We start from the raw sequence: 20662 nt of genomic DNA, 5'->3' as shown, positions 1-20662 counted from the left end.
ATCCTTTGAAGCAGTGCAACAAGGTCATTGCAACATGAACATTGGCACTCAGTGATCTGTTCTAATTACATTAACTCCTGCCCAATGATTTACCTGGATTGAATCACCCTGGGAAATGTTTGTGCAGGCATTTCGGACTGGTAAACAAACCTTCAATTTCTAAATTTTTGACCTCAAGAGAACTGGTTTCCTGATATCTTCAGTTAAAAATAACTTTGTCATTTAGATATGGGTTGGTGGCACAAGTACTTTGGGATTTCCACTAGGGCTAAAACATTTAATATTTCTTTTAACAATAAATTTATAGCAATTGTTTCTGAGTAGTTCTTAGACTATACTAAATTAGATGTCCAAGGATACACCGAGGTATAGAATAAGCTTGTAAGCCGCCCTGAGTCTTCGGAGAAGGGCGGGATATAAATGGAATTAAAATAAAATAAATAAATAAATAAGATAGAACTATATAAATATCAGTAGAAAACTATTTTGGCTTGTATGTGTTATATTAGATTTAAAATTAATATTCTTCAATTCATAGTTAATCTTTCCCCTCTCGTCAAAACAAGCAGTGCTGTGTATTTTAATGGTTTGTGTCTACGACCTTGTATCTCTTTTCTATGGGGTGGGCCTTTTACCGGGTGGTGACATGCATCAGCTTTCAAAAGTCACTGTGACTCAGTTCTAATGGTGTATGTCTCTTTTTCTTTTCCCTCCACATATGGTGAATTTGTGCCTTTGGCCTCTGACACACCTGCAGCAATCCACACATGGCTACAGATTTGGTCCTTTGTCTATGTTCTCCAATTTACAACAGCATTTAGTTCCCTGTCGTCAATTCTCTGGTGCCATTTGTGGTTACAATTCTTTGCTGCCCTTGCCTTATCTCCTGCACAGTTTAATTAAAATAGTGCATTTGCCTGGAGGTTGCCACCCATAAGTAATTCTCTCTAATGTTACACCCTTTCTCTGCGGTATATTTTTCTGTGAGCTGACTTGACATCAAATCGCAGTCCCAGAGCTTTGTGCCATTAAGCAAAGCTCTTCTTTGCTTAATGGCACAATGCAATTTTACAAAGCCTTTTCCTGCTGAGGTATTTTTTCCTCTCCATTTGCAAAATAAATGATAAATTTATAGTAATTTAATTCAATACACTCTTCTCTCTTTAGTGAAATTTGAAGTGGCTTCAAAATCAAGGCCAACACCATTTTGTAGCCCCTTTGCCATTGTATTGCTTTTTTCTGGCTTTTTCTGACCCTGGGGTGAAGTTTATTTTATTTTATTTATTTTATTACATTTATATACCGCCCTTTCCCGAAGGACTCAGGAAGTTAGGGTATGTAGTATAACTGGTTTGTCTAGTCTCCCTTTCCTAATACAAATGATCCCCAAGCTACTGCACACAAAACATTTCCTCTCTTCTGCCTACATTTAAAAGTAGATTATTGACTGAGACCAGCTTCTTGCTCTTAAATGTTAGGCAGATTACAGACTGGAAAGCCATTTATTACAAAATAATCATCTGCTTCCTCTTTCATTTCTGTTGCTTCTATCAGAATTTAAAATAAGGCAAAACTTATTTCTTGCTACATTGATTTGATTTGATTTATTATATTTATATGCCGCCCTTCTCCCTAAGGACTCAGGGCGGCTCACAACAATAAAAACTAAAAAAGAACATGAAAATACAAAATTTTAAAAAGAATTAAACAGTAGATATGTTCAATACGTAGTAATTTAACCCCATAAAACCAAATTTAAAACTATAGTCAGTCCAGGCCCGATTGTTGAACCATCCATGTCTTCAGGTCACGGCGAAAGGACCGAAGGTCGGGGGCCATCCGCAGCTCCGGAGGCAACTCATTCCAGAGGGTCGGCGCGCCCACAGAGAAGGCTCTCCCCCTAGGGGTCGCCAGCCGGCATTGCTTAACCGACAGCACTCTGAGGACGCCGACTCTGTGGGAGCGAACCGGGCGATGGGAGGTTGACAATGGCAGCAGGTGGTCTCGCAAATACCCCGGGCCTAAGCCATGTAGGGCTTTAAAGTTAATTACTAGCACCTTGAATCGCACCCGGAGGACAACCGGAAGCCATTGCATTATTTCTTAAACTTGTTTTCTCTCAATACCCCTGCTCGTTTTTAAACATGTTGGAGGATTCCAAAAAAGCTTTTGTTTTTATGGGTTATAATTATCAATGTTTACTGTATTAAAAATTAAAATTGACACATTTGCAGAATATGTATTTATTGACTCATATAAAAATATATATTTAACCCTTAGATATTAACATAAATAAAATCTATTTCATGAAAAGAAACTTTTTTAATAAATAAAAAATTGAAATGAAAGACATTATTTCAGATGTTTGCTTAATATTTGGCTTAATAGAAGACAATTGGATTCTCGTGTCTGGTTTTGCATTTAATTTATTGAAATACATTTTTAGTGGAAGTATGTGATCTGACTTTAACACAGATATATGCCTGGAAAAAAGGAGATGTATTTTGAGTATTTTTCAGATAACTGTGGATAGGCTTTTTGATACTGTACCAAAATTCATAAGTATTAGTTTCTCAAACATTAGGAGCAATGTGGAATCTGATATATCAGCGAACTTTTTGGATTAGATTACATTAAAACCTATTGGTCAGTCTTGCACTTTAAATGAATCTTTTATCCAGGCATGCCCTTATAATATGATCCTTCAGATAAAGAGAATTTGGATTCACTGAGTTCTGTAGATCTTCCAAATTTTGACACATTTCATTTTTTTTTCTGCCCCACAGCAACAAGACAGTCCAAAACCCTCATTGGTCCAAGCCTTCCCTGCCAACCACCACAATCAAATCAAAAGATCTAATCCATCTTAAGCCCAAGTCCTACAAATGGGGAAGAAGCAGCTCCCAAGTTGGTTGGCTAGTTGGCGGCCCCAGGATGCAAGTCCACCAGGTCATCTGAATCCTCCATTCAGCCCGGGATTCCTGCTCCCAGGGATGTAGCCATAGCCATCTTGTGATTTTGTGGCCCACAATAAGGTTACAATTGCCTCCTCTTGTCCTTGGGTGGGCTGCAAAATGGAGGATGTGAAATAGTCCGGAGAAAACTAACTTTTGCCTTGCATTGCTGCAGTATTGCTGCAGACCGGCCAAACATCACCAGTTGAGCTGAACCAGCTGATCCGCAGCCCCACCAGGCTCCACCATCAGCCCACTGCATCTTTTCATATTACTGATGCCAAGATGCTGCTGTCTGCAGCCAGCTCTCGAATCTGCTGCTACCACCACTCAGGCAGATTCAGGCAAGGCTCCACTGTTGCTCCACTGCTGCTGCTACTACTTCTAAAATATAAAATATAATATAAATATAAATATTTGATGGGATTTTAATATTGTACAGATAGTCCTCAACTTACAACCACAATGGAGGCCAAAATTTCTTGTTGCTGAGCAAGACAGTTATTGTGTGAGTTTTGCCCCATTTTACGATGCTTCTTGTCAGAGCTGTTAAGTGAATCACTGCATTTGTTTATTTTATTTATTTGTTTATTTTATTTATTTATTTGGTTTATATACCGCCCTATATACCGGTTTACAAAGCAAAATTTAAAAACAATCCAATATAAAATTAAAATAAATTAAATTAAGTCTAGCCACAAAAATTAAATCACAATTTAAAAACATTAAATCCCTCAGTCCAGATAGCTCAAAGAGCCAGGTTTTTAGGTCCCGGCGAAATGAACGAAGGTCGGGGGCAGTCCGGAGTTCCGTTGGCAGTTGATTCCATAGGGCAGGCGCGCCCACAGAGAACGCCCTCCCCCTGTGGATCGCCCGTCGGCAATCCTTGACCGGCGGTACCCTGAGGAGGCCCTCCCTGTGGGAGCGCACAAGACGATGGGAAATTGTTAAGTTAGTAACACCGTTGTTACGTGAATCTAACTTCCCAATTGACCTTGCTTGTCAGAAGGTCACAAAGGGTGATCACATGACCGCAGGACACTGCGACCGTTATAACTATGAGTTGCAGAGCACCTGAATTTTGATCATGTGACCATGGGGATGACCATGGGGTCATAAATATGAAAAATCACATTTTAGTGCCATTGAAACTTTGAACAGTCATTAAACAAACTGTTGTAAGTCAAAGTCTACCTGTATTTTTTTTTAAAGCATAGGCTGGAAAATAATTTTGATTTTGCACATCCCTCAGAAGGCAGCCTAGGAGACACCCCTCCCCCCATGGATCTTCAGACCACATTTTGAAAAGCACTGCTGGACAGCCATGTGCAGCTTTTTAAGATGACTTGCAATTTTTATTTTATTTTATTTAGATTCCCTCTCTTCTCCAGATGGTTATTGCGCAGCTTCCTGAAACCTCTGGCGACTGAATCATTTCTCATGAAAGTCTGAAAGGGTTTTTCCCAGTGTCTTTGACTTAATATAGATCCCTTAAATGCACAGTAATGGAATCACTACTTGTGAGACACGTTGTCCCAACTGCTCTGTGGTTTGCAGCATCCCAGGCTCTTTGCTCTGTTGTCTAGCACAAGAGCAATCCCTTGAGACTTCAGGGCTATTTTCATCCACTTGAGTGGCCAGAGGGGGGATTCTTATCCTTCCAGCTTCTGCATCTGCTGAAACTTCCTAACTCTTATTTCTGAGAAGTCTATGGCTATTATTGTAACCTTTTCCTTAGTTGTGCAGGGAACTATTCTTCTGTCTCCTCTGTGATATGACTCTCTTTGCACATTTACTTCAGTCACTGGAACCCAGAATCCTGTTGGAAGTTGTAATATTTTTTGTGTCTCTATGAGCATCCAATAGGAGAAATACAACCTGAGCAAAATTACAGGTAGTTCTCAATTTACAACCACAACAGAGCCCCCAAATGTTGCTAAGCAAGGCAGTTGTTAAGCGAGTTTTGCCCCATTTAAGACCTTTTTTTTGCGTGCTCGCTTCGGCAGCACATATACTAAAATTGGAACGATACAAGACCTTTTTTGCCACAGTTAAGCAAAATCATTGCAGATAAGTGAATCATGTGGTTGTTAAATGAATCACCCTTCCCCATTGATTTTGCTTGCGGGAAGCTGGCTCGGAAAGTTACAAATGGTGATCACATGATTCAGAACAGAATGACTGTCATAAATACATATGAAATTAAATATTCTTATGAGGTGATAATTTTTTCCTAGTTTTTTCCCCTAATGGGGAATGCCTCTAAAGCAGGCATGTCAAACTCTCAATGTCACGTGAACTCGCGCGATGTATCGCAACTTTTTTCCCCATTGCCGGCAATGGGGTGGGCACGGTTTTGGCGTGACGCATCCGGCCCATTGGCCGGCAGTTTGACATCTGCCTGCTCTAAAGGAATGATGGGCATCATAGCAATAGATGATGATGTGTCATATAGTTTTATCCCTGAAGAACTTATGAATGTATACATTGTTCTGAGTACTTAGAAATTTGCTATCTAAAATGGGTCAAAAAAATATATTCTCTTCCCAAGTTGGAATGACATCTTTTTCTAGGCTTCAGTCTTAAAACAGTATAAAGGTGTGTGATAATACAGGTTGTCCTCAACGTATGACCACAATTGAGCCCAAATTTTTTTTTGCTAAGAGACATTTGTTAAGTGAGTTTTGTCCCATTGTACATCCTTTCTTGCCACAGTTGTTAAGTGAATTAGTACAGTTAAGTTACTAACAGTTAAGTTAATAACACAGTTGTTAAGTGAATCTGGCTTCCCCATTGACTTTGCTTGTCAGAAGGTTACAAAAGGTGATCACATGACCTTGGGCCACTGCAACGGTCATAAATGTGAGTCAAAAGCGTCGGAATTTTGATTACATGACCACAGAGATATTGCAACAGTCATAAGTGTGAAAAATGGTCATAAGTCACTTTTTTCAGTGCTGTAGTAACTTCGAATGGTACTAAATGAACTGTTGTAAGTTGAGGACTACCTGTATTTACATTAAATTAACTATTCCATTTTTAGAAATAAATATGCCTCTATTATTGAAATTCAACTTATAAATTGGTTCTGTGAGCATCACATCTTTGAGAAGGCCCCCTTTTTCCTCTGTTTGTTCCTGTGAATTGCATAGAAGCTTGGGTTGTAAGAAGCACAGTCACATTGTCTGGGACCCATAAGTATTTCTTCCAGCATTTGGAGCCCTTTTGATGACTCTTCCATTAAAAAAAAATGCATTGTATACACTGGATAGAATATGTGAAACATCATGGAATATATCCCCTTACTATAATGGGTAAAAACATGGACTGTCAAGAAGCACAGTCTAGTGAAGAATCTTCTACTTATTTTAATAACTTCAGAATAACTATGATCTCATTCTCCAGTCCACTTGGTATTTTCTTATAAATATATGGATGTAATGAATATATGGGGATACGTACTGATACAAATTGGACAACTTCTACCAAAGTTTAGGACAAAGACCGAAGCGCCCAGGTCTAAAGCTTATAGTTTTCTGTTCTGTTGCTGTGGAATTTTGCCTTTGGGTGTAATGTATGTAACTAGCTACTATTACAATCATATGCCATTCCTGTTGGCAAATCCTATGGAAATGTTTAGCATAACGACAGCCAATCCACAGCTGAGATGGTTGAGTCATGCACTGCTTGGCTCACCTGACTGATGTCAAATACATTTCTATACATAGCCTAGCTAAATCATATTACTGCAACACAAAAAAGACAAGAGAGCTGAATGATCAGAGAGATTAATCTTTATCTAAAGATTAATTCTGAAAATATGGCAAGCAATTTGGTGCATTCCAGAGATTTTAAACTTCAATCCCTACCAGCTCCTTAGCCAATATTGAGGGATTATCTGAGCTGTAGTTCAAAACAACTGGAAGGAACTGCCAAGTTGCTTGATCCTGTTCTCTATCTGTATGGTTTTCAGCCTTTTGGGGTGGGGGGTGGGGGTGGGATAAGCTATAAACATTTAAGTTTTGCTTTAGTTCTGTGGCTTTCTGCTGATATCAACAACTGAACACACTGGAATGCTCCAAATTAGAAGTAATAAGCAAAGAAACCTAGGCTAACAGTTATTACCTATTCAACATCCCCTCCAGCAACAGAATGCCACAATGCTACTTTAAAAGCGACACTTTGAAATAGAAGGAGGCTCGCACACAAACTTGCAGATATTCAAGTCATTCACCTCCTGCACACTGAACTCACACCGTATTTTTTCTAGTTAATGAAGATGGGCTGTACACTTAAACTGTGGTCATCCAGTTAAAAAGAAACATAACATAACCAGTTAATGCTCAGTAGAAAAGTTAAAAATAAAAAACAAGTTAATCATAATAAAGTGGTCAAGAACTAACTGAACAATGGTTTATGACTTCCTTTCTGCCTTGGACTATTTTTGCTCATTTCCAATTCTTCGTTTTTCCAGCTGAATTGTTGGGTGGAAGGAACTTCAATGATTTTAATTTTACTTCATTTTAATTTTAAGTTAAATACACCTTGAAGATTTTATTGCTATACTATACATCATTATGAACTGCTAAGAGTCCCTAAAGTCAGCAATTTATAAATTAAATAAATGACAAATAAAACCTTCTTAATCTTATTTTTGGGAAGAATACGAAATCCAAATATTTAGTAAAAAATATGAGTTTGCAGATATAAAACTGACCAAAAGCATCAGAGGCTTATGAGGTGAGGATTGGATGAACAGGAAGGATTCAGATCTTCCCAGATAAAATATACTCTGTGCTTAGTAATGATTCTTATCTTGACATCTTCATTAAAATTATGGCAATATTTCTAACATTTCCAAATGTTTTTAGTTTATTATGTAGTAGATTCATTATAGGTGGACATGCATGCAGTTTACTCATTTTTCCTTTGTGCATTTTTTCTCATTGAGATTTTTTTTCCATTACCTAGTTCTGAAGCTCTGAAACCGTAGTATCCCATACAGTATAGGGAAAATGAGTCTTTCTCCAGATACTATATTTATTGCTCTCATCATTATGTGGAATGTGGTTGCATCATATTGCAGACAATATTGGACAATACTATATAATTAATTATAAGAGATAAAATTAGAGCATCTTATTTTGAGAAGAAATAATTATTTACTATTCTGAATGCTTAAAAGATTTCATTCTTCTATATTTACACTGAGGTAGTGCAGGAAAAAAAATATATTGCCCCATATAGAGATTTTCCTATACTTTCCTATTTCACAAATTTCAGGGAACTTTGTCCTGAAGAAGTCAAGCAATCAATCATTTATTACAGTCTCAGACCTGAGTTAAAAATTAAAACAAAATAAAACAGCACAAGACTTACTACAATTAATGGTGAGATCATTGATGGTCAGGCAAAGTTTGCCTAATTTTACAGGCAATATAGCAAAATTTAGCTATATTCAAAGAAATTGTATCATACTGATCCAATAATAACAGATGTACATAAAAGAGAATTTCGTGGATATTATTTTACCAGGTAAGGAGTTATGAGTCCATGATTCCTTATAGAGGAAATAACATAACAGGACATGAGCTGTGATTTCAATGGCCCCTTGTTGACAGGGGCACAATCTCAACTCACATGGCATTTTTAATATCGGCCCTTCAGAAAAGCTTGGAGAGAACATTGAAGCGTGCTAGAGTTACTACCCTTTGAAATTTAAAAATTCATAGATATCTCACTAGTTTATGAAGGGCAGGCTGAGTGCTGAAGAAAATGGTCTTGGGTATAGCAGGATTTCTTGATTTGTAGTATGTTGTTTAGTGAGTGTATATTATAGCCATCAGTAGGAACATCTTCTTGGAGAGATAAAGCCATATTGACTTCCAGTTATCCTCCATAAAGAAAGAACTCAAACCTGTGGGAAAGAACAGTAATTTTAGCCAGTGGGCTATGATGGAAGTCCATGCACCTGTTTGAAACAGTCACTCGCCACTCCCAGGTGAATTGCTGTAGGTAAGAGTGCCCTTGAAGACTACTCAGAAATGGCAAGTAGTGCAAAACGTGGTCCACATGTTAAGCAAATCTCACCACAGTCATATAACATTGATATTGCGGAAGCTACAATGGTTACTGGTTTGTTTCTTGGGGAAATTCAAGGTGCTGTGATCACCTTTAGAGTCATAAGTGACTAGGCTACCCCCAAGACTGCTTCTTCCCAAATAGCATCTATAATTTTGTCTGGGATAATGGTAGAGTTAGAAAGGGTCTTTTAGGGTGTGACTAAACACTGAACTAAGGTCATTGTTCCACAGAGGGGAAATGCTATAGTGAGCTCTAATAAGCAAAATTAGATTTCTTAGGAAAAGACTTTCTAGAAATAGATTTAGACAGAGGCAAGCAACCTTATGGAGGGGTGAACACCGTGAGTCAAGACTGATTTTGCCTATGTACCAAATAGCCACCATAGGGGGTGTGTAATTAATGGACACATACACAAACACACACACACACAAGAAAACTAACCAGCCCCATAGCCTATTACCTTACTTTCCCAGTGGAACTTTGCTTTGTACCCAAAGGTTTTTCTGAAAATATGATATAGAGGTGGATCCTTGGCAGTATGCCAACTCCTTCTCCCTCTCTTTCTCTCTCTCTCTCTTTCTTCCTTTCTCTCTCTCTCTCTCTCTCTTAAAGTCGTAGAATAGAAACAGTGAGAGACGTGAAGGAGGGTATGTCAAGTTTCCGACGTATGGGCTTTTCAAGTGCTTGACAGGGTATCTATCCTTTGTTTAAAGGTAAAGGTAAAGGTTCCCCCGCACATGCGTGCTAGTCGTTTCCAACTCTAGGGGCCGGTGCTCATCTCCGTTTCAAAGCCGAAGAGCCAGCGCTTGTCTGAGGACGTCTCCGTGGTCATGTGGCCGGCATGACTAGACGCCAAAGGCGCACGGAACGCTGTTACCTTCCCACCGTAGTGGTCCCTATTTTTCTACTTGCATTTTTACGTGCTTTCGAACTGCTAGGTTGGCAGAAGCTGGGACGAGTAACAGGCGCTCACTCTGTTACGCGGCACTCGGGATTCGACCCGCCAAACTGCCGACCTTCTGATCGACAAGCTCAGCGTCCTAACCCACTGAGCCACCGCGTCCCTATCCTTTGTTTACCTCTAGTTTATTAATATAGTGAGTGCTCACCATTTTTCAGTATATATGTTAGAATATGCATGTAATAGATTACAAGAGGGAAAACAGGGTTAAAACATAGGCATTTTACTTTCAACCTAAGACTTCTATTACCCGATTTCCAAATGGAATATCAAATATATCTTTCATTTCAACTGACACTTAAAATATTTCATTGTATTATTCAGTTAATCATAAGAGATTGTTTCACTCCGTGTATGTAAAATATGTTTTTAAAACAATCTGAAGTATTCTTCAAACTGATTAGTCTCCAGCGGTAAAAGCAATTTTTTCCATCATATGATGAAGTTACACAAAAAAAAAACCCTAAAATTTCCAGTGCAATAGCTTTAAAGCAACAAGAATCTTTGCTGTATTGTGAAAATCCTAGTTAGGCGAACAGCACTGTAGCAATTTCAAGTAGTTTCCATGTCAAATATATCAGCCAATGACTCTTTTCTCCCTCCTATATTTTTTTGCAGAAAACTTTCAGTTTCCTAAATATGTTCCTCTTTCCTTATTGTCATAACTTCTGTCATCTGATTGTAATGGTCCAAATTTAGCTCTTTGGTGCTCACATTTTATTAAGCATTGCCTTAATCCACAAACAAGGACAAGTTTTAACATCCTCAAATTTTGCAATATTAAAGTGTGAGTTTGCTTCTGAATTTACATGCAGGATGCATTAGTTTAAAATGCAACACAGCAATTGGACAATTACTGTGCTTCATAGAGTTCACTTGTGTACTTTTAAAATTTTAGGCAGCATTCAAATATATGTGTATATATATATATATATATATATATATATATATATATTTGTTTTCGTAGATTCTCGCGGGTGTCTGTATGTGTAGATCTAGAGTCTCGGGTTTCTTCCCGCGTTCCTTTCATCTTCAGAAAGTTGTGGCGACGTTTCGACGAAATCCCATCCGTCATCATCAGGCCGGAGTGTTCCTCCTGCTGCTTCCAGGAGCAATGCGTGGTCTGGCTGTTCCTTTCCTTCCAACTGCCGGTGGGGCTGTGTTCTGATTGGGTGGAGGCGTGGCTGCTTTCTGATTGGGTGGGGGTGTCCTCCGACTGGGTGGAGGCGTGGTTGTCTTCTGATTGAGTGGAGGCGTGGCTGTCTTCTGATTGGGTGGATGCGTGGTTGTCTTCTGATTGGTTGGAGGCGTGGCTGTCTTCTGATTGGGAGGGGTGTGTTCTGAATGGGTGGGGTTTTTTGTTGTGTTGTAATATCCTGAGTGTTGTGATTTGGTGTCCTGAGGAGTGGGCTGTGTAGTGGCCTCCAGAGCTTTGGTTTGGCTCCGAGTTCGAGGACCTGCTATGTATCTCTGGTATGGGTCAGTCAGGTTCGTGTGAGCGTTCTTCTGCTTGGGTGATGGCACTTTTGCTTGACTTGTTCTGTCTTCTGTGTGGGAGAGTTTTTGTTCTGGGTGTGGATGAGTCTTGCTGGGGCTGGTGGCATTTGGGGTTGTTTGTTGGTTTTTTAAATCCTTGTTTGCTGAAATTCGTTTCTCTATCAATGCTGGTTTCCAAATGGCATGTAAGCGGGAGGTGTCGTCTCGCTTGTTCATACTGTCTGGGTGTTTTTCTATTTCAATGGCTTCTCTGATTATTCTGCTATTGAGATGTTCTATTTTGGCGATTGTTTTTGTACCTTCAAAATTGATGTTGTGTCCCGTAGTGTTTATGTGTTGTACTAGTGAAGATGTGGGATCTTTCTTCTGTACTGAGTTCTTATGTTCTTCTACACGTACCTCTATTCTTCTGTTAGTCTGTCCGATGTATGTTGCTGGACAGGAGGCGCATGGGATTTGGTATATGCCCTGGTTTTCCAGTTCTATTTTGTCTTTGGGATTTCTCAGGATGGTTGATATCTTTCTGTCAGTGTTAAATGCGGTTTTGATGTTATGTTTGCGTAGTACTTTACTGATTTTGTCGGTTGTTCCTTTTATGTAGGGCAAGATGGCTCGTCCGTTGTTCTGTTCTTCTTCTTGGATGTTTTTCTGTTTCGGAGTCCCCTGCTGAATCATATTGGTGATTTTGTTTTTTTGGAACTTGTTTGCTGTCAATATGTCTGTCAGGGTGTGTAGTTCTGTTTGTATATGTGTTTCATCTGCAAGGCGTCTGGTTCTTGTTATTAGTGTTTTGGCTACTGAATTTATTTGTGCTGGGTGATGATGTGATTGCGCATTGAGGTAACGGTTGGTGTGTGTTTTCTTTCGGTAGACTGTGTGTCCTAGGGTGCCGTTTTGTTTTTTGTATATAAGTACATCCAGGAAAGGTAACTGGTTGTTTGTTTCAATCTCCATGGTGAATTTTATTTTGGGATGTAGGCTGTTCAGGTGTGTTAGGAAGTTTTCTAGCTCCTTTCTTCCGTGGGGCCAGATCACGAAGGTGTCATCCACATATCTGAGCCACAGTTTTGGTTTGTTTGTAGTCTTTTCCAGAGCGTTAGTTTCAAATTCTTCCATGAAAAGGTTGGCGATAACTGGTGATAGAGGGGATCCCATTGGTGCGCCTTCTATTTGTTTGTATCTCTGGCCTCTGTGTATGAAGTATGTGTTTGATAAGCAGTGTTCTGCTAGTTCTATAATATGGTTTGGTGGTTGGTATTTGCTTCTTATTGTTGATAGAGCTTCTTGGACTGGCACCTGGGTGAATAGTGATACCACATCGAAGCTGACTAGCAAGTCTTTTTGGTCTATCTGTAGATTTTTCACTAATTCTATAAAGTGGTATGAGTTTTGGACATATGAAGCTGCCATTTCTGCTTGAGGTTGTAATTGTTTTGCTAGGTATTTAGCTAGGTTTTGTAGTGGTGAGCCTATAGAACTTACTATGGGTCTTAGTGGGATTCCATCTTTGTGTATTTTGGGGAGGCCATATAGTTTTGGGCATCTGGATGACTTCTCCCTAGGAATGATTGTTTGTTGGATTTCTTGGCTTATAGAAGTTGATTTTATCTTTTTCTTGGTGGTCTTTTCTAGATAGGTTGTGGGATCTGTATATATAGGTTTGTATGTAGTTTCTTTGAGTAAGTTGGGAGAAGAAACGCGGGAAGAAACCCGAGACTCTAGATCTACATATATATATATATATATATATATATATATATATATATATATATATATATATATATATATATATATATATATATATATATATATATATATATATATATATATATATATGATTGCATATTAGAATATTTGGGAATATTTAAGGTTGCTGAAGTACAACTTTATTAAACTATTCTACACAGAGTGGTTTGGGTAGCACAAAAATCTTTTAAGAAACTATTCACATCCAAGGAGGGAAAGATACCAAGCTGCAGAGGAAAGACAGAGCAATGGGTAAAGGGGATGGAGTCACACAGAAGGCATAGATTCAGACAAACTGCAAATCTGTCAAGGGCTAGATATCTACCAAAACCAAAAATCATTTTGGGTGACGATACTCAGCTCCAAAGATAATTTTAATGGAAGGTGGTTGCTCAGCAATCTTGAGACGACAAAAACAACCAAAGAGAAAGGTAACCAAAGAGAAAATGATATTATAATAATAAAAACAGTTCAGGTACCCTCACATGGATTGAATAAAAGTTCCAGACAAAAGCTTAAAGAAATATTTAACAATGTGACCCAAGTGCTTTTACTGTGCAAAACATCAAGGCACTGTGTATTCTCTCCAAGGCTTGATGTGACCCCTGTAAAGTCATCAAACAAGTTCCTGAGTTTACAGAAAATATTTGCATGGGGATTGCTTCTGAAACAAAAGGTTCTTGATAATTCTAGTTTTGAATGATATATTAGGAAACAATAAAAAAGCAATAATAATGAATACAACATTTGGGTCATATCTTTTGATAAACTAGAGAATTCTACATCTCTTTCAAATTGAGAATGTTTGGAAACATAAGAGATCCAAAAATTCAAGAAAACCTGAATACAGACTTCAGAGATAGGCAACCCTATCAGTTTCTCCTGTGTAGAGTCTACTACAGTACTGACATTCACCTCTAAATCTAATACTGACTGTAAATATTGGGCAATGTGTTTGAAAAAATCAATATTCTCCCAGTACACAGCAGCAAAACTATCCATGTACTGAAACCAATGCACAGATCAGGAAGCCACACTACAGATACAACTTGGCAGAACAGTCTGGCTTCAGGTTGGCAAAGAAATAAGACATGGAGGTATTCTCTCCCCTTCTTTATTCAACAAATACGAGGAAAGCTAGATTGGAGAAAGGAGAGTATAGTTTTAAAATTGGGAGAAGAAACAAATAACTGGTGCTACACCTATGACACTATTCTGATAGCTGAAAATGCAAATTATCTGCAAGCCCTACTAATAAAAATAAAGGATCAGAGAACAAAATGGGACTAAGATTAAATATAAAATAACAATAAGCACAGCAATCAGATTTAACATTGGTAATGAACATACTGAAGTGCATAGCTTCAGTCTTTTAAGATAAACCATCATTAGTAAAGGAACTAGCAGTTAAGAAAACATCAGACTGGTCCTTGGTAAGTATCCATGAAGACCTTGGAAAAGATATTCAGGTGCTGCTATGTGTCCATACCTACATGCATTAGACTCATGTAGACAATAGAAGGAAAATGTGGACTGAAGAAGCAGGATATTAACAATATTAATGTTTTTGAACTTTGCTGTTGGAGAACACTATTCAAAATACTATGCATATTCAAGGAAAAAAAGTACAGTTTATCGAATGACTCAATCTAGAGCACAGGGGTGTCAAACTGCTGGCCCATGGGCCGGTTGCATCATGCAGAGGTTGCATCCACCCCAGCTCCGGCAATGTGAAAAAAGTCTCTACGTCATGACACATGATCTACAGTTATCACCTGAAGCACAAATGACCAAGCTCTCCTAGAGACAGATCATAATGGAGGAAATGTATCTATGTTGTTAAAAATCAACACTGACTTGATGACACACAATCAGTCAATCAACCCCACATGATCTGAGGAGGATAAAGAAAATGATAACAATAATAATATTAAAATATCTATGGCAAATCTCTATAGTATGATTGAGAATTGCTGGTTATGAGATGAGCTATGTAAGCTGAAGGATGAATGAGACCAAAAGGTCCCAAAGTTAGGAAAAAAAATTGAATGGCTGGGAAAAAAAAGTTAGCTAAATTAAAATGTTTTTCAAAACAGCAGCTGCTTTGCTTGAAGATCTGCAATGTAGTGCTTCTGGAACTGTTATTTTCCTGCTTTGGATCGCTTCTTTAACCTAGAAAGCATATATCATGTTTGTAACATATTATGTTAGTATTGTTCCAGACAAGGTTTGAATGTCCAATTGTCTTGTTCCATTCAATAGAAGGTGACAATCTTGTTTTCCATTTGTGACCCCTTCCATCTTTTTTTTAAATAACTCAATTGCAAAAAAAATAAGAACAGTACAAAAGCAGCACAAGGAGCTAAGTGTCACTCATTAGCAGGACTAGGAGCTAAGTGTCTGGAAACTTTTATATTACTACTACCTCTTAAGGGAAGAATTGCACCACCACCAAACAAACTTAATACTTTAAATATGATAACCGAAAGTACATACGCCTCTTTTTACTAATAAAGTGATGGTTCCTATCTATCTACCCCTTTTAGAGATGCAGTTGACTTTTGGAGAGCTCATCTTTCCTTACCTCTGATTTTCTTTGAATAAAATTCTTTCTTAACTGAAGCAGACAACAATTATTAAGATCAGAATAGAGCTGGACCCTGGAGGTCTTCTAGTCCAGCCCCTTGCTCGAACAGGAGATCATACCATTTCAGGCAAGTCTAGTCTCATTTTAAAAATCTCCAGTGATGGAGCGCCCACGATTTCTGAAGGCAAGCTGTTCCACTGGCTAATTGTTAACTGATTACGGTACTTTTTTCACAAGCACTCCTTTCCTCTGGGTGAAAGGAAAAAAAAGTAATTTAGCTGAAAAATAAAACTGTTCCCGTTGGTCTTAAGTGAATAGTGATCATTTGGGAGCAATCAAAGCCTGATAAAAAACCATGTTATTCTCAAAATAAGTCATTTTGCTGTTCTGCCTGTTAACTCCTGATATATGGTTGCTAAATATCTATCCACAGTGACATCCTGGGCACACCTTAAATGGGCAGTGCCTTCATTTGTTCTTTTATTATGCTTGCTAACTTGCATCTTCCTTAGTAATAGAGCCTTGGTGGAGCAGTGGGCTAATGCCTCCTTAAGTAACACCAGCTGCCTGCAATTAGTGCAGGTTCGCATCCCACCAGGCTCAAGGTTGACTCAGCCTTCCATCCTTCCGAGGTAGGTAAAATGAGGACCCAGATTGTTGGGGGCAATTAAGCTGACTTTGTAATAATGCCGCTTGGGGGTGTGTGAAAGCCCTAATAAGCAGGCATATACATAGAATGAAGGCTACTGCTAAGCTTGTAAGCCGCCCTGAGTCTTCGGAGAAGGGCGGGATATAAATGGAATTAAAAAAATAAAATAAATAAAAAATACTCTTCAGCAGTGTATTCAAATACTGTGGATTTGGGAGAACCCAAAGGACATTTCAACACTTATAATTAATCAAGAGTTTTGGATGACGCTAATATGTCTGGGAGAGTCAGTTTGGTACAGTGGTTATGTCATCGTGCTGGAGACTGGGAGATTCTAATCCTGCTTCAGGCAAAAAGCCAGTTGGGTGACATTGGGCCAGTCACTTTCTCTCAGCTCTAGGAAGGAGGCAATGGCAAACCAGTTCTGAAGAAGTTTGCCGTAAAACTGCAAAACGAAACAAAATTGCCCAGGCAGTTTCCAAGAATTAGACAAAATTAAGTGGAAAAGGAAAAAAACCATGTCTAACCAATCGTGGGATTAGAAATTTATTGTAATCCATTCTGCAGTTTTAAATCACAAATTCCTCTAGTAGTACTTCAAATTAGTTAAAAAAACACAAATTGATTTAGAAGATTATTAGCCCTCTTAGCTGATAAGCACAAATAAATAAATAACCCCTAATTTTCAAATTGGGATTGTTACAGCCTGTACATTTATTATTAAAATAAAGGTCAAAATTATGTTTTTATTCCAACACATTCTAAATATGCTTTACAGTCTTTCCTGCTGGAAATATAATTCTGAAAACAGGACCAAGCTATAATAGCTCTCTTATGGTACCCATTGTATATTGTTTTTTTTAATCTGATCACATTGAAATACATTTTGGGTGGGATCCTGCCATGTCCTGTGCCGGAGATAATTTTAAAATCATTAGAAGAACCCTGGCTTAAGTCATTTGGTGCAGCATAGCTGCTACCTTGCAAATTGCTCCGAAAGCCTTGGGTTTACAATCATGTTTTAATATAATTAGCAGCCCTTGAATAGTCTCTACAATCTTGACAAAAAAAAATGTTACCTGAAGCTATTAGCTACCAGGGGAACTCCCATTGGTCTATTGATGTAACAACCTTGAAATGGAAGCAGATATTTCAGAAAAACAATTTCCTGATTGTATCTTTCCTACAGTTCTTATTTTCATTACCAAAAGTTACACATGTAAATCACATTAATGCCATTACTGTCATAACTGAGCTTCATCACAAGAACATGCAGTTCTGTGTCTTTCCTTTTTAAGCTCAGAACTGGAATAACAATTTTTAGCAGTTTGGTCCCCACCCCAAATATAAGCATGCAGGAAGGTAACAGCATACCGTGTTTTGCCTATGCTCTGTGCAGCAGCATGATGTCCTGCTAGCTACATGACTGCGGAAATGTCTCCAAATAATCCTGGCTCTTTGGTTCAAGAAACAAAGATGAGCACTGCCTCCTAAATTTAGTCATGACAGCAGGGTAAAAACATTCCCATCCCATCCTACCTGGTTCCTTTAGGCGGGAATCAAGATTCCCCAACAATGAAAAATAGGACATACAACTTCTTTTGCCTTTCTCAATTACATATTTACTATTAACATTTTTTCAGACTTATCTTTCTGCTATTTTCCCTTTCAAAACTAATATAGAACTTTCTGACATTTTCTGTATTTAATTACTTAACCTTTAATTATATTTCTTTTTAGAATCTGCAATAAAAAATTAAGGCATTCAGGGTAGGTTGGGTGTGCCCCTATCCTGTGAGAATGCCATTATTGTTAACATTACATACTGTTAAAATATAAATCGGAGCTCAACCTTAAATATTTATTCATTTGTCTTATATATAGGCACATTTAAGAACAACACAAAGCACTTAAGGCAAGTGCTAGATATGATCATTGTCTAATTGATCTCAGGGGAACCTTTCAGATGAGGTACGTTTCTAACTTCTATCTAAGCAACCAAAACAAAATCCTTGCTCAAAACAAGATGAGAGGAGAAAGAAATATTTTATCCAAGCCTACTATGCCAATTCAGTTCTAGGGTGCATTAGTTAAAAAGCCTTTTTCTTTCCCCCCCACCCACCCATCAGTTTCTGCTATTCATGTAAGCCTCTGTTGTCTGCTTCTGAAAGTGAAGTGTTTGCAGTAGTCTGTACATGAATCATACTGGCAAGTACAAGCAGAGAGAAATAGCAGAGTGAACAGTAACATGTTTGGGGAAGCTAATTATGGATCTTCCAAGACAAGCAGCCTGAAGTCTTCACTCAGAGTACTACACTACACAATTACATAACACTAATGCTAATTGATCACATTATGTAGAAAAAATAAACACAGCTGCAGAAATATCTGGAGACAAAAAAATAATAATACGTGGATCTCTCTCATTTTCATTGCTTTGGCCTACTTGTAGTGCTGCTCTAATTCCATGCCTGGCTTTGAGGAAGATGTTTTTGTCCAAGCAGTTTCCCATGAGAAATTACGGTTTTAGCGTGGTTAAAGTAAACCAGAAACTGGTAGAAATGATCATAGGGACTGCATTCTCACATCACTTTTTAAAATATTTTAAACTATAGTTGTCGGATAACCCACAGTGGCTTAGTTTGCACGTTGTACTAAGCTATATCTATTCATTACGCCAAATCAAAAGCAAGATATGGTACTACGTTGTGGTTCACACTAGGCAAAAAACAGGACTCGGCTGCCCCAGCATGTTGACTCAATGCCATTTATTCCATTATGGTATGATAATGCACTTATTTTTGTTGTGCCAGAAGCTTGACTCTACTTCAAGCCCAGCAGAATGCTCTAAAGCTTCAGACAAATCTTATTTGCCTTTGTGGTTAATATAATAGAAAACTATGTGATTATGAACAGGATTGCACTGTAGGGAGACGGGCACATTTGATTTTAACTATGTTTTTATGGATTGTTGTGAGCTAGCTAGTGTATTGCATGAGATAGATTCCCCCCCCCAAGTATTTTATCTTTTGTAATTAAATCCAAAGGATCCAATTCCCAATTCAATTTGAAGCGTGCCACTTGAAAACAATCTAGAGCAGGCTTGTCAAACTGCCGGCCTACAGGCCGGATGCATCATACTGAAACCGTGCCCACCCCACTGTCGGCAATGGGGAAAAAGTTGCGATACGTCACGTGACGTCACGGGTTTGACATGCATGATCTAGAGCAACAAGTGTTTAAGGAAAACTAAATTCCATTAATTTTATTTTGCAATGCTTATTTTTCAGTCTTCCCAAATTAATGTTCTGAGACTCAGAAATCTGAAAAATTCGCAAAAGACAGATGCAGTACTTGTAAGTTGAAATTACTGATCATGTTTGTGAAGCTGCCAGCTATTCAAGATAGCAGACCATGTCACAAAGTTTAGGGGTCTCATTGGAGTTCAGTTATTAAGATTCAGACAGTTCTGCTTATCAACCACCAACGCAACTTCTCATTATTAGTATTTGCAGCTCTCTAGACCCGGGGTCCCCAACCCCCAGCCATTACCTGGCCATAGCCCATTCCGAACTGGGCTGTGCAAGTGGCGGATGAGCACACATGCGCAGCTCCACTGGCCTGCTGCTTACACAAATGGAGCTGTGTGCGCTCATGCGCATGCCTGCCACTAACAGGGAAACATCGCTTTCCCTCCCCCACCAAGCCGGAGACTGCTGCTCTAGACGTAATCTTAAGTACTATCCTGGCTGCTGCACGCAAGTGTAGTTATCTTTCTAGCTTAGCATAGTTGAAAGAGAACAGCAAACACTTCTGTACAAAAATATTTGTCAAGGGTCATTGGATACGTCAATTGAGTTCCACGATTTTCAACACTGTGCTGCTTACTGCCTACAATAATACTGATATCTGAAACTCCAGGATAGAGGAAAATATCACATTTGGTCAAATTGATCCCCTACTGTGTCTATCTTTGCCAATGTTTTCTTGCAGTTGTATATAAAATATTCAGCCCAGATGCCATATAGTCAGGTAAAAATATACAGTGTTATTACCAATGGTAGGTCCATTACACTCAACCTTGGGAAGTAGGGACAACTGCTCTGTTTATATAAAAAAAGCTATTCTAAATAATAATGTATAAAGCATGTACTGAATCTGTGACCGAGACAAGCGTCCTCTAC

General features: G+C 38.5%; 1 protein-coding gene across 1 annotated transcript in view; it reads right to left on the bottom strand.

Moving 5' to 3' along the window:
* The window catches only part of LOC308677659 (uncharacterized protein), a 68575-nt gene that overhangs the window by 28055 nt on the left and 19858 nt on the right, over window positions 1–20662 (bottom strand). The gene's annotated exons all lie outside the window — the stretch shown is intronic.

The sequence above is a fragment of the Vipera berus genome, assembly GCF_964194415.1.
Source record: "Vipera berus genome assembly, chromosome: 1".
Classification (NCBI taxonomy): domain Eukaryota; kingdom Metazoa; phylum Chordata; class Lepidosauria; order Squamata; family Viperidae; genus Vipera; species Vipera berus.
The sequence above is the reverse complement of the archived record's forward strand: the minus strand, read 5'-3'. Positions and strand labels throughout refer to the sequence as shown.